At 52.0% G+C, this 14,648-nt stretch overlaps 2 protein-coding genes across 3 annotated transcripts in view; one reads left to right on the plus strand and one right to left on the minus strand.

The window, feature by feature from the left end:
* The window catches only part of VIPR2 (vasoactive intestinal peptide receptor 2), a 64,039-nt gene extending 62,611 nt beyond the window's left edge, over positions 1-1,428 (plus strand). Inside the window, exon 14 of the mRNA XM_064487135.1 lies at positions 980-1,428. The gene's annotated coding sequence lies outside the window, so the exon portion shown is untranslated. The remainder of the gene's footprint in view (positions 1-979) is intronic.
* An 8,072-nt stretch (positions 1,429-9,500) lies between these two features.
* Positions 9,501-14,648, minus strand: part of DYNC2I1 (dynein 2 intermediate chain 1) — a 50,500-nt gene continuing 45,352 nt past the window's right edge. The window contains exons 26-28 of one of the 2 annotated variants that reach the window (XR_010381498.1): positions 13,213-13,297; positions 12,588-12,681; positions 10,195-10,261 (exon numbers count right to left, since the gene is read on the minus strand). The gene's annotated coding sequence lies outside the window, so the exon portion shown is untranslated. Of the gene's footprint in view, positions 12,682-13,212; positions 13,298-14,648 lie in introns of both variants that reach the window. The other variant, XR_010381499.1, reaches the window with a different exon arrangement.

Raw genomic sequence — 14,648 nt, forward strand, 5'->3', positions numbered from 1 at the left:
GCCGGGTTACCTTGTAACCGCCTGGGGGTGAAACCTAGTGATTGTAAAACTCCAGCATTTAGTAATTGTCTCGTTAATGTTGTTTGGCTGTGTAGCTGGCCCTATTTTCAAAGAGAGTAGGAGAGACCAAGGCGGTTGAAGCCCAGGTGTTGGGTCCAGCGACTGAGGGAAAAAATGAGGAATTTTCTAATCTCAGTGCCTGTTCTGCGGGGAGCGCGGGCCTGAGCTGGGATGCTGGCCGCCCTCCCTCCGAATAACCAGCACCACTGGCCTCCCACCCCCAGGTCCCCCGGGCAGCCCTCCTGTGAGCAGGACACGTAGCCGCCCTCCGAGGGCTTCCGTTAAATTCTCCTGCGAGCCCGGGTGGACCCGCCCCTCCAGCGCCCACTCCGTACCCCACTGCCCGAGTCCCGCTAACGCCACCTCCGGGCTGTCCGCCCTCTGCTGCTCCACCGGGGCAGCCAGGCTGGCAGGGAGAGTGCGGAGAAGGGCGCCAAGTGAGAACAGCAGGTGGAGCGGTCACCCCCGGAAGGCACCTGCACTTTCTGAAGGCCCTGCCCAGCAGGCAGCGGGCAGGGCTCAGTCGGCGGCTCTGCGGGTGGTGACCTCACCCGCGGGGCAGGGAGACCAGGCATTTTACCTGGTGGGGGTGGAAACCTGTTCTCTCCTTAATGAGAATAATCTTGAAGTCATTTCTGTTTAAGTGGAGAATTGTTTTAATGAAAGATTAAAATGTATCAAGCTCCTATCCAGTATTGGCAAGCAGCTATCCTCGCCTGGGCTCCTTTGACTGTTGGTGGGTCTGAGAGAGGCTGAGTGGCCTCGGGGGCGGGGGATGGGGGGGTGCGGAGAAAAGCAGGCCCACACCCTGTCCAGGGCACCCCCCCCCCGGCAGGCATTCTGCTCACAACCCTGTCCAGCTGCTTCAACTGCTTTGCCAGTTCTCCAACCTCTTTATGATAGTGGTCCCTGTTAGCAGTGAGGCCACAGCGTCTTCATCCTGAGACATCACAGGCCTGGGTGCGAGTGCCCGTGACCAGGATGGCTGGCGCGAGCTACGGGGAGCCTGAACAAGAGCAGCGGGCAGTGTCCAGGAACCACCCAGAAACCCTGGAGCCGGGGTCCCTGACTCAGAAGATTTGCTGTGATGAGATCCACACGACCAACTGGAGAGCCAGCCCCCATAACCTGGGACGGTCACTTGTGCTCGGACGTCAGACATGTTCCCAGGACGGCCCTCCAAGGCCGCAAGCCGGAAACTGGACTGTCTGGACCAATGAAGAGCAGAGGGGAGAGTGAGTGTTACTCATTGTTGGCAGAGGAGCAGGTGATCAGAGTCAACATATGTCTTTGTAAAGTGTTGTAACCATGTGTGGAATGTCCCCAAGCCACCATGCCTGACCACTTGAATAAAACCCGGTCCGTGTCTGTGTGCTGAGTGACTCTGAGCAGCAAATCCTGAGGCCCCAGGGCCTTGAGCTGGGGACATTCAGAGGAAATCTCCTCACGTCTGCAGCAGGGCTTGGATGTGGGACAGGGTGGGGAGGGGGGCACATGGCAGCCACCTTCCCTAGGGCACTTATGCAGCCTGCAGAGACATGTTCCTTACAGCAGCCGGTCAGCAGTGGGGGCGATGCACCTGGCTCCCCTAGGGTGGGGGCCTGCAGCTCCCGACATCTAATCCCCAGCTCCACAGAACCTGAGAACCTGCCAAGTAGGTGCAGGGCTGAGCACACACATGCTAGTGTGCATTTATGTGTGTGCACATGTGTGCACACCTGTCTACCCCCATTTGTGCCACAGACATACAAAATCTATTTCTAGGAAACTCTGTATTCAACCAAACTGCTTCATTCCGAGAGGAATGCAGCACCTTGCTACAAGGCAGATTTTCTGGAGGCCCAACTTGGAGAATTGAGCAGGCGGACCAGCCTCCAGTGAGATTCTAAGAGCCGCACCCCAGGCTGCAGGTGATGGTAGCTGTCAGCTGTCTGCTGGTGGAAAGGGCCTCCGTGAGGACTAGGGTAAGGCAGGAACCTGTTCCAGACTCATCAAAAGGAAGAGAGTGCTTGACGTGAGGACCGGCAGGTGCCCAGGAGCCATTCTGGGGAACATACCTCCTCTCTGCAGCCGGAAGTAGCATGCACCTTCCTTTCTCATCAAGAATGGCAGTTTTTAAATGGCTTTTTTTTTTAGGTTTTCAGGTTATAGAAATTACATGGAGGAGTTACAAAACCTCAAATATTGATATAGGTAGATAGAACCTGAAAAGTGAAAGGCTTTGAATTCCATCCTCCGTCTGCCTCTCTCTGGTCTGGAGGTAAATGTTGCGAGTTTCCTCGATGTCTGTGCACACCTCTCCCTCCTTCTCTTCTCTTTTTCCATGGAAATTGGATCATGTTGTATAGAAGTCTCTGCAACTTGCTTTTTTAGTTAAGACGGATTGTGTGGGTCTTGCCTGTCTGCACACAGACCTGCCTTATTGCTGACAGCTGCGTGGCACGGCCATGCGTGGTTTAGTCCATCCACCACTGCTGATGAGCATTTGAGCATATAGGTGTCCGCTCTGGTGTCCCAGAGATCAGTTCCCAGAAGTGGGAGTGGGCTCCAGGCAGGTGCTGGCCCTGGAAGGGCTGAAGCAGCTCCCCTCTCGCCGGGGCTGGGTGGACGCCAGCACCACTGGTGTTATGGTTGCACCTTGCCCCAACCTGCCCATCCTTGGTCTTGGAGACGGCGAGCACCTCTTTTCCACAGGAAGCTTGTTGTCTAGTCTGATTCAAAGCTGAGCCTCAGCCTGACCCACTGAGGCAGATTTCAGGCCCGTCTGTTCCTCCAGGTGGCCGCCGCCCCCCCCCCATGCAGTCCCTGCTGGAAGGTCACAGATTAATCCTTTATTCTTGGGAAACGGGGTCGAGACTCAGCAGAGGCAGTAGGCGGTGTGTCATCATCATGTGCTTGCATTGCAACCACCAGCCCTCTACGAGGCCCCGCTTGGCTTGTGGACATCACAGAGGATTCAGGGCACCTTTTATACAGAAGAGTGTTCTTTGGGAGATGGAAAGAAAAGGGCCTGTCACTTCCTTTGTGTTCCCTGAAGGTGTAATGAGGAAATCAGGGGCAGGCTGTAGGTGGTCCCCTCGCTCCTGACAACAGCCCGCCCCCGCCTGCCCAGGGGTGCCCTGGACCGAGCCCTGGACAGTGGGCCTCAGCACGGATACTGACCCTGGGGTGGCACTGGGATCTTTGTTAAAGCGCCTGATGTTCAGCACCTGACCCTGAGGAAGCAACAGGGGAAAAAAGCTGTCAGAACATCACTGCGGAAAAACGAGACCAAGCAGCCGCTCGCTCTTGGAGGCAGGATTTTGCAAACCCTCGTGTGCTGAGCGGGGCAGGTGATGAAGCGTAAGCAGCAGCAGGGACACTCAGTGCGCTTGAGAAACACGAGCTCACATGGTTTTAACAACTGCAACTGTGAGGCCAGAAGACGTAAAATTTGTGATTTTCAAACATAGCATAAATAATTACAACCCTTTCAGATCTAAAGACACCCATTTTACTGAAACCCCATTATAAGGTGCCTCATTGTCCTGCAGACTTTCACAGGCAAAGGCAGACAGTGTCTCCCCGAATCTATCAGCCAGCAGTGAAAACCCAAGTAACGTTTGTGCTTGGTTCTACAGAAGCTGTAGGTGTGTAAGGCATCTGTAAATTTAGTCCCAGTTTCTGCACATGTGTGTACGAAACTCACTGGTGAATGTGGGTCAGGGGCTTTTACAGGGGGCACTGCCTACCAACCCTCTGGAAAGGGTTTGGGCTGGCTTCCCAGGTCTTCCTGTTCCCTCCCTCCTGGTCAGACAGACTCGAAGGCTTTGAGGTGGGGAGGCTGTAGGAAGGAGGCGGGTGGAGAGGGTTTCCTCTTGGCCGGGGAGGAGGGGGGCGCGGTTTAATAGAGCAGCACCGGAGACAGCAAGTCTGTGCACTGAGCAGGGGTGATGGGAAAGGGGGCCCACGAGTCCCCAAACCCACGAGGTGCCCGTGTTGTACAGAAAGCACAAGTGAAGGACGTGAGTGTAACTTAACGTTGTTTTTGATGCATGGACGTCACTGTGGCTCGCAGACCCTCGACCACATCTGGTCTGCATTGTGTCCATCTGTCTGTCCATCTGACCACAAGGTTGTGCAAGGCTTTGCAGAAGACAACGCTGAGAGTTCAGCAAAGGAGTGAAAGGTTTTAGGGCAGGTGGGCCTGGAGCAAGGTTGGTGGGGGAGTAAGAGGGAATGACCTAGAAGTAAGCTAATACAGCAAAGGTGTAGTTGGTGTGGTTGCCGGGCGGGCCACACCCAGCCCTGCAGAGGCAGAGCAGGCGCCACCAGTGCTGCCCAAAAGGACAAGTGTGGCTTTCTTGGAAGCTGGGAGCTTCCCAAGGCTTTAGGGCTAGGGAACGACCTTGGGGCAGCTTTTCTGGAGGTGACTGGTGGTGGGGGACGGTGGGGGGGGGGCCGCGGACGTGGTTTGGTAAGTTTCTTGAATAATCTGGGCCTCACCCTCTGCCCTGCAGAAGGGCGGTAGGGCGGCTGCTAGAGCGAGTTCTCTTTAAATCCCAACAGCATCTCTGTCTGCATCCCACCCGCGTCCAGGGCGCTCACAGCCCTGCTCACATGCCCACAGCCCTGTGCCCGCACTGATGAGACCCCGGGAAGACAAGGGGACGGGGAGAAGGCTGAGCCCGGCTTGGCCTGCAGGTGGCCACGCGAGGTGCCTGGTACCTGAACCTGGGTCAGCGGTGGTGGGTGCCGGGAGGGGGCGCGGAGGCAGGCGGCCTGACCACAAGAAGTCCCTGGAGGTGGTGGGGGAGGGAGCAACGGACCCGCGACACTGCTCAGGAGACACCCCTGTCCCACAGAAGCGCAGGGCGACCCTGAGCAAGATGCCCCCCGGAGCGAGAGGGCCTGGCAGGGAGGGTGACCTCCATGTGCCTCTGTCTGCCCGCCCCATGCCAGGGAGACAGCTCAAGAGCGTTTTCTAAGTAACATTCAAGAACAAGTTGAAAGGATGTTTGTTTGCAAAAATAAACCAGACAAGTAAATGTGTTCCTGTGTTGCTGGCCTGTCAGTACATCTGAGTAGAGTTCCCAGTGGGCTGAGACTCGCCCCTGCCTTACCCGCCTTTGGCCCCCTCTGGATGGGGCAAGCGTCCAGGTAGTGATGGGGCTCTGGGTGTCTGTCCCCAGCCCCGTTCTGGCACTTGGCCCTCAGGTGAGCCAGGATGTGACTGGTGCCCAGGCCCACCTCCCTCCCTCAGCCAGCAAGGGTCTGACTCAGGGAGTATGTCCCAGCAGAAGCGTGCAGGGAACACTGTGGCGGCTCCCACGAGGGACAAGGACAGCCCACAGGTGCCTGGATGAGGGGCCCTCGGAGCAGCAGCTGGGTGTCTAGCTCACTAGACCCCGAGCCACACCCAGCCTCACGACTTCTGTGGGGCAGAATGTGTCGGCTGTGGGAGCCCTGGAAACAGGCTGATGCCCAGTGAGAGCCAAGTAATTGTCCGCTAGTCCCGATTTCTTGTTATGGAAGGACTGGTGATTTCCCCACAAGGAGCTAATAAGTAAGTAAGAAAAATGTCAACACTTAGAAAACTGACCAGCAGAAACAGATAATTAATGAACAAAAATTATGAAAGACAAAAAGAATGAGGAAAAGATTGCACCCCTCATAAGTAAAATTAAAAACTGGATCCCATAATTGCCTATGAATATGGTACTGTTCTGTGAACTGAGGTAAGGTTACAACTCCATTATGTGGAATAACACGATAATCTTTGCATTTAATGGTTCTGTTGTGTCACAGTATTACCACAATACAGCAACTAGCATACGATACAGCAAATTATTACCTGTGTTTCCTCTATAAACTTCAATCACATTCTAACTTTAAAACGTTCATTTCACGTGGCCCAGTAATTTCATTTCCAGGAATTTTCCCTAATTAAGCATTCAGTTGTGCACACAATTTATGTGTAAGAACAGTCATCATGATGCGGTTTATGATATCGGCGTCACAGAATTAGAAACAACAGAATTATTCACTCATTACAGCGTGATTAAGTAAGTTGTGGCTGGACCACAGAATGGAGATGTTGGCGTGGGGAAGGTGGCTCCCAGGAGTCAGAAACCGCTGGGCAGTCTCGAACAAGGCTGGAGTCCTGGGAGGGAGAAACAGCTGCGTACTCTGAGAACTTCACTGCTCCTGAGAGGAAGCTCGTGGACAGTCAGCCTGCAGTTCCCTCCACCGCAGTCCCGGTGGTCACTAACTCTGCCAAGCGAACCATTAATAGTGCAGTACAAATTACATGGTCCAGTTACTCACCTAGCAAGGATATTTAGGAATGAAATTTAGGACAGCCACTTTTTGAGCAAGTAAACCGGGAACAGCAAACAGCGAGCTCACCTAACTCAAGCAGTGCCACTTACAGGGCCGAGGGCTGGTGTGCCCTCAGTGGCAGCGTGGCATCTCTTCCTGAGGCCCAGACTCCAGTTTCCGCCTGTACATCGATGTCTCCCCGTACCCGTCCCACACACAGCACCTTCCCCTTTCACAGCAACAAAGGCCGACTCATCAGGAAGAGGCGGCAGTCCTCAGTGTGCAGGCACCTAGTGACAGAGCTGCCAGGTGCGGGAAGCAAATGGACAGAACTGAAAGAAGAAACAGACAAACCTACGATCGTGGCTGGAGATTTTAACACACTTCTCTGTAACTGATAGAACAAGCTTCCCCCAAAACCAGTAAGGATGTAGAAAATTTGAACAAAATATTAACCAAAAATATCACCCAACTTGGTGTAATCATATGTATAGAACATATACATACAGAGAACACATATATAGCATACACAAACATTGAGAACATACATGTAGAACATACATGTTTACAACACAGAACATGTATACACATGCAGAACACATATGCAGAACATATACATACAGAACACATGTAGAACACAGCAGCCAACAATTGCAGATTGTGTATTTTGCAAGTGTACATGGAATGCTCACCAAATAGACCACATGCTAAGCCCAAAAGCAAGTTTTGATAAACTTCACAGAAATAAAACCATACAGAGCAGTTCCTCTGACCAAAATGGAGTTAAGCTAGAAGTCAATAACAAAAAGTTAACCAGAAGATACCCAATAATAAAAGTTACACACCATTTGTCTAAACAGACCTACAAAGAAATCTCAGGGAAATTATAAAATATTTTTAGCTGAATGAGAACAAAAATACAGTGCATCAAAATTGGTAGGGCACAACTAAAGCAATCCTTGGAGGAGACTTTGGAACGTACAACACAGACAGGAAAAAGAAAATCAGAAGAATTGGTGACCCAAGCTTCTACTTCACGGGAAGAACAAAGCAGCACTCTTTCTCGCCAGTCTGTTTCCTCTTAGGCGTTCAAGACAGAAGCCTCAGAATCACCCCGTCCTCGCGCCCGGTTCACCGAAGGGCCTCACCAGCTCCACCCGCCATCTTCTACCTGGGGCTGCCCCCTCTTTACCGCCTCAGATTCTCAGCTGCTCCCTGCTGAATCTTGCTCCCCTCAAATTCTTCCCCAATCTGGCCCCAGTTTAAAGTCACCCGTCTCCCACTTCATCAGGACTTACAGACTCAGGAGTGGATGTGTCGAGACACAGAAACAAACAGGCCTAGGGTTGCCTGCCCCTTCTGTTCCCAGGGAAGGGGACGTGCAGACGTCTCCCTGCTAGCTTCCTCTCTGCTCAGAAGCAGAAAACCTTGGAGACTGTCCCCACTCGATCTTTCCAGGGAACCCAGATCTAGGGAGTCTTGAGCCAGTTCCTTCCAGATCTGGCTTCACAGCGCACACAGGTGCTGCTCGTCTGCACACGGTGGTGAACACGAGGCCTCTGTACCTGAAGACAAGCAGCCCAGGCGCCCCCAGGGCTGCGGGGTGTGGTCCCGGCACACCTGGGATTAGTGGCCTGGGCAGCTGTGCCGGAGGTAAGAGGACAACCCTGCATTTAGGGACACCAAGGCCATAGGAGAGGACAGCAGGGCCCCTGCACCAAGCACCCGGGACAGTCATTCCTCCAGGGAGAGGGCAAACCAGCTGCAGACGGAGAGCCCAGGGGCCTGTGGGTGTTGCTTTAGGAGTAGTGACCACAGATGTGTTAACATGCACTTACGCTCTTAAAGAAGGAAAAACAGGTCTCTGAGAGGTTCAAGATTTCATTAAAAATTTCCCTAATGGTAGGCGAGGTCACAGGAAGGCCCCGGGAGGCCTGGAGGGGTGGCTGTGAAGCTCGCACCCGGAGGAAGATGGTGGGGGCAGCAATCACTGCCCCGCGGTTTGGCAGGTCTGGCTAGCAGGTGGGCAGCCATGTCTGATTAGGCCAAAACCATATAGGCCTCGTGTTTATTTTCCTGGAAATACATTTGAAGTACTTACTTCTATGAGAAAAACAAAACAAAACTCAATTTAAATAGTGACTCATTTTCTCAAGCAAGTCACTTAGGCTCCCGCCATCCGCCTTTGCACAAGATTCTCATTGCCATAGCAATCAGGGTGGAATGAGAAATAACCAGACCAGAAATTCCAGAGTTCTTCCTCAGAAAAATGTTTAGTTTTGTTTGGATGGGATCTTTCCATTAAGAGAGTTCTGTTCTCAAATGGCAGATGGATCTGGTTTGGCCCCAAGGTCAAATGAAGCAAATATTTCCCAGCCCAGCAGTCTGACCACAAGGTCCCCCTCCAGCAACCCAGCGCCCGCTCTAAGACCCCGTGTCTGCTGTTCCCCAAGAGTCAGGGGCACTGCCCGGACTGGAGGCCCCAGGCTGGTATCTGTGGCCCCGTCCCACTGGACATACCCCTCGCAGTAAAGGCACAACTCCAGGCTTCCCCGGCCCCTGGGAAAGGTAAGTCTGAGCCACATGTGTGAGGAGGGACCGGTGCTGCTCCCTGAGCCCGGAGAGGCCCACGGCAGTCACGCGGCTCCTTACCAGCCACGTGGGTCCCACCAGCACTTCTCGGGGCTGACGGTGCTTTACCCGACCAGGGGTTCTTGAGGTTCCTCTTCAGAAAAAAAAAAGAATCAAAGTTCATTTTAAAACCAAAAAAGGAAAGTTAATACATTCTAGTACTTCACAGTATGGATAAATACAGACCTCAGATGGATTTAAAAGGTAGTAATAAATTTAAAATCAAAACCAAAACAATTACATCACCATTTGGGGAATTTTTTAATCATTAGTTGAGAAACTCTTCTTAAGTAAAAAAAAATAAAATCCTCCATTTTATCACAGAAACATTTTAAGGAAGTTCTGCACATCAAAAAAAAAAAAAAAGCCATAAACTAAATTAAAAGGCAAATAACAATATAGAAAAGTGTTTGCAAGAACTATGAGAGGGAATTAGCATTCCTAAGGTTCAGTTAATAAGAAATCTGTCAAAACTCCAAGAGATGAGTTGGCAGATTGCTTAAAAAGCCAATCCATGAACATATGAATGAAAATGGCTAATAGATACATGGAAACGCTTCAGCTTTACAAGTGAACAAAGTGATGCATTTTTACTTTTATTTCCCAATACTTAACAATAATTTGTAAAAATAAATGAGTAATATTTGACTCTGGCCATGTGAGACAGGGCCTAGAATGTTACTGACAGGGTTAGATTGGTCCAAAAGTTCAAAAAAGCAATTCAGTAAAGACAGAAATAACTTTAAAAATGTTCACGAACGTTGACCAGATAGTTTCGCTTCTTAAGCATCTATCCTAAGCAAAAAACAAAACAAAAAATGGTTTTCAGCAAATATTTCTGTACAAGAGTGGATCACAGGTGCCTGTTGACTGGGATATAATTTGACCACAGGACGCTGATGATAAGCTGTAAAAGATAATGCCTCGGAGGTAGGGTGGGGACGAAAAGCACTTAAGCTGTCTATAGAATCCTTTATTCATATAATATTCATTAACAAATACTAAAAACACAGTATTAAAGTGGCTGTTCCTGGGGCACCATTCATTCGCTCTCACAAATTCACCCTTCCTTTCTTCCAACTAACGTGTGAAGGGTCCCTGGGGCTCTGGGGCCACATGTGGACAGCACGGGGCCCCTGCCCCCCGGGGGCTGCGCTCCGGGCGGGAGGATAGACCACAAATCAGCACACACCGCAGTGAGCGCTGCGCACGCCTGCCGTCGGATCAGGGACACGGGGACATCCCCAGCACGAACGAGGGTCCTCGGACACTGAAGTTACAACGAGAAGGAAAAAATGCAGTGAACACACGGAAATGAACATTCTCAAAGCCTGGCTTTCGGGCGCTGCACAGAGGGCCCCTCCCGCCACTTGGAGTGGAGTCACCGTGGGTCCCCACTCCTCTGAAGTCAGCACCACCTTCCTGAGATGTGGCTGCAACACCTGGAGACAAGGGACGTAAGACACTTGGGACAATTTATTATCAAAACGCGCTTGGTGAGTTCCAGCCATCACCACACTTCTCAGTGGAAATGAAATCTTACAGTTTTGATCAAAGTCGTTTGTTTCTTACGAAGTTGCTCCCAGTCCAGAGCAAAATTTCAGGCGCTGGCTTTTTAATACAATCGCATGTTCTGTCTCACGGCCTTGTCCTCCACCCATCCCGGGGTGCTGGTACTGGGAGGGAGGAGCCGGTCTCCCAGCCCCACCTCTCACCGCGAACACGCAGACCTGCACCCAAGGGGCGTCTCCATGCCTAGGGAGGCAGACATCCTGGGAATCACGCAAAGTCCGGGGGAAGGGGCTGAATTACTGCTGCTCCTGATCTGGGGGATGTTGGGGTCTTGACCCACCCTGATTGATTGTCTCCTCCTTCCAACCCATCCTCTTCCTGTCTTAGGAAAGCATGGCACTAGAAGTAACTAGCTTCTATTCTCTTCAAATACTGTTTGAGTACTTCCTAGAATTCTGTGGTGTTGATTTTCAGATCAGCGCGCTCCATTCTAAGGATTATACATCCTTTTGTCACTCAGATTTAATCAATTATAAAAGGCAGTACCTCCCTCCCATATCTGGCTTCTCTGGGCCCACGGGGGCACGTGTCATGCACGTGGTGGTAACGTCTTGCTTCTGCAGAGCAGCAGCTGTCTCTGAAGCCCTTCTGTGTGGATAACCTCACTCAGCAGCTGGATCAACTGCACCCCAGAGGTGAGGGGAGCTGAGAGATCTAGGTCATGCGTGAGAGAGAAGGTCCAGGCCCCCCGCTGGCTTTCACGTTTCCAGGAAGGTGGTCATTCCCCTTCGCAGGTGAATCACAGTGGAGGTCTGGCGTTTGGCCGCTTGAATCAAGGCAAACGGTCAAAAATGCATGAACCGTCTGGTCACAGAAGCAGAGCACTTACCAACAAGGAAATATAACCGTCTGCCACCCTGTTGTGCTCAGACGGTGACTCTCTACAGTGGTGATTTCAAGTGTCAGCCGCCCCCAGTCCCGGACCCCTTTTCATGTGAGATAAATAAACCCCTGTTTCTAACTATAGAAAGTTGTCCTGTTATTGCAGCCAAGGAAAGCCCCGGACCAGAGACTGGACGTGACTGCCTGCGTTGCCCCTTCCCGGGGGGCCCAGAGACCCTGTCTCACAGAGGGTCTCCCCTCTCTAGGGTCTTGGCATCGTCAGGAAACTGGAAGCTTTGGCAGCCCGAGGAGGGGTTCTCTCTGCGAAGCACCCCTCCCCACTGCTCTCTCTGAGGCTTGGCAAACACCACCAAACCCAGATTTATCCAACCCAGTTCCCCTGGCACAGTGGTTGCCCTGGCACCTCGGGGGCCGTGTACCTCCCCCCGCCCAGAGGCTCACGTCAGCAAGGCCAGTCCCTCCGAGCTGAGCCCCCAGCTTCTCACCAAAGTTAGAAGATGAGCTGGCCTGTGACATGTCAGAATTCCTGGTGTATTAGCTATTAGGGGAAAACCTCTGACGTTTACTACTGATGGATCTCGGCATGATCTTGTCCCAACAGGACGCTTTAATCCTCGGCCGGGTGTATGACCACCACCCAGTCCTGACAGAGACCTGGCGAGGGGCTGCTAAAAGCCCAGGCTGGCCTCTGGGAAGCCATCTCAGGGTGGCCTGACTCTCTGCCGGCAAGGAGGCCAAGGTGGAAACTGGAGGCCTGGGTGCCATGACCCTCTGTTCGGCTCTGGACAGGTCACTTCACCTCCAGGACTTAAGCCAGTTTGTTCAGTGTTTGCCCCACCCCACACGATTCCAGGCTCATCGGTCCCCCCACGAGAAACTGCTGGGCATACCAAGGATTCTGTGGGGAAGCCTCCCACTCTGGATGCAGCAGCTTGGTAGAGCTCCACGGAGTCGGGAAGCTTGAGCGTCCACTCAACAGCGGAGTGTCCATCAGCTAAGGAGGCCTCCTCCCCGGTCAGCCGTGCTCCGGGGGCTGGGGATGCCCAGACCTCCCGAGTCCCTCCCCGCAGCCACACCCTCCACCTACCACTGCAGCTTCCAGCCTGGAGGCCGAGGCTGGGTCAGAACGCACATCCCCGCACCCCGCTCCTTCCCGAGCCCCCTCCCACACGGTGCCTCACCTTGGTCCCGGGGTGTGGAGGCCAAGTGGCAGACGGACTCAGGGGCCACCACGCGTCTGTCCTCACTCACTGTGTGGCACAGAAGCAGTGGGCGCTGTGTGGATAAATGAGGAAGCACACACACTCTGCCACATACACGGCCTGAAAAGTCACTTTGCTCATTTTCAAGGCAGGGATGAGAATTAGACCTTCTGGTGTAGGAGCAGCCAACAGCAGTTGACTGAGAGGCATTTAAATAATGCTGTTGGTCTGTTCCAGCCTTTGCCTAAACTTTTACTAAAAATTCAGAGCACAAAGTGTTCCAGAAGGCACTCTCTCTTGCTAACACCAGCATCACCAGCCACGTCTTGCTTTGAGGGACCCGCTTGGGCACTGGTCCATGCAGGCCTTCCCTGGGCAGGTAGGACTTTAGTTAATTTAGTTAATCAGCAGTTGAGAGTGGCTGGGTGTTGGTCCTACGTCACAAGGACGGGTTTCAATGGCGCCAGACAGGGCAGAATATTCTAGAATGGCACAGGCCTTGTTGCTAAGAACCGCTTCCCCAGCTTACAGGGATGGGTCGGTTGGCCCCATGGACCATCCCCACCTCACTGGGTCAGAACATCTCAGGACGGGAATCCAGTACCTGCTACTAGTCCACATGTCCTCCTCCCTCTCTCTGTCCACGTTGGCCCCTGGAATCCCTTGTTCCAGGCACAGAGGCACCTAGACTGTGAGGCAGGCAGAAATGGTGGGTTCTGACCCCCAGGCCTCCAGGGAACCCAAGCCTGGAGAAGCTCGGAGCCGCAGGCTGGGGATGAGCCGTCTGGGTGCAGGTGGCCCGCGGGCAGCATGTGGAGAGCAAGGGCCCTTCAGGGCAGACCAGCAGCTCGCCAGCCTCTCACAAGGCACTGTGGCCTTCCTCGTCCACCGCCTGACGGCGGGTGGCCTGGAGAACAAACTGTCCTCACTCAGCTCTTTCCCTCAAGTGCTGGCTTGGGTACAAAGGACTCCACCCTCCATCCCTCGCAGAGGTTATAACAGCTCTCAAACATGTAAACTCTTGGAAATCCGTAAGATTAGCAGTTCCTGACTCAAGCATTAGGAGGATTTGGCACAAGAGGAAAGAGTGTGGCTGTCACATTGCTCACGGGGTGACGTGTGCGTGGGGACAGCGACGTCCTCCCACTCCCCGTGCAGTCTGTAAGCTCCCTGAGTAAACGTTTGTCTGTTACCACAGCTTTGTAATTTACTTTGAAATCAGGACGTGCGATGCCTCCAGCTTTGTCCTTCTTTCTCAAGACTGCGTTGGCTAATCTGGGTCTTTTGTGGTTCCCTATTAATTTTAGGATTTTTTTCCATTTTTGTAAAAGTTGCCATTTGGATTTTGATGGGGATAAGCACTGACTCTGTAGCTCACTTTGGGTAGTGTGGACACTTCAACAATGTGAGTTCTCCCAATCCATGAACAGGGGAGGTCATTTCACGATCTGTGCCTCCTCTAATTTCTTCCATTAATGATTTGTAGTTTTCAGTGGACAAGTTTTTCACCTCCTTGGTTAGTTCCTAAGTATTTTATTATTTTTGATGACATTGTAAATGAGACTGTTTCATTAATTTCCTTTTCAGATGACTCATATTAGTGTATAGAAATGGAACGGATTTTTGTGTCCTGCAACTTTATGGAATTCATTTATTAATTCTAACAGGGTTGGTTTTTTTTTTTTTTGGTGGAGTCTTTGGGGGTTTCTACATACAGAATCATACCATCTGCAAACAGAGATCTTTTTACTGTTTCCTTCCCGATTTGGATGCCTTTTTACTTCTTTCTCTTGCCTGATTGCTGTGGCCAGTGGACACTCTTACTGTGTTCTTGGTCTCAGAGGCAAGCTTCCGATTTTTCACCACTGAGTATGGTATTACTGTGGCTTGTGATAAGTGACCTTTGCTATGTTGAGGTAAATTCCTTCTGTATCTAGTTTGTTGTCACTTTAATAACAAAAGGGCGTTAAGTTTGGTCAAATGCTTTTTAACACCTATTGAGAAGCCGTGGTTTTTACGCTTCGTTCTGTCACTGTGGTG

Source organism: Camelus dromedarius, chromosome 7 (assembly GCF_036321535.1).
Source record: "Camelus dromedarius isolate mCamDro1 chromosome 7, mCamDro1.pat, whole genome shotgun sequence".
NCBI lineage: Eukaryota > Metazoa > Chordata > Mammalia > Artiodactyla > Camelidae > Camelus > Camelus dromedarius.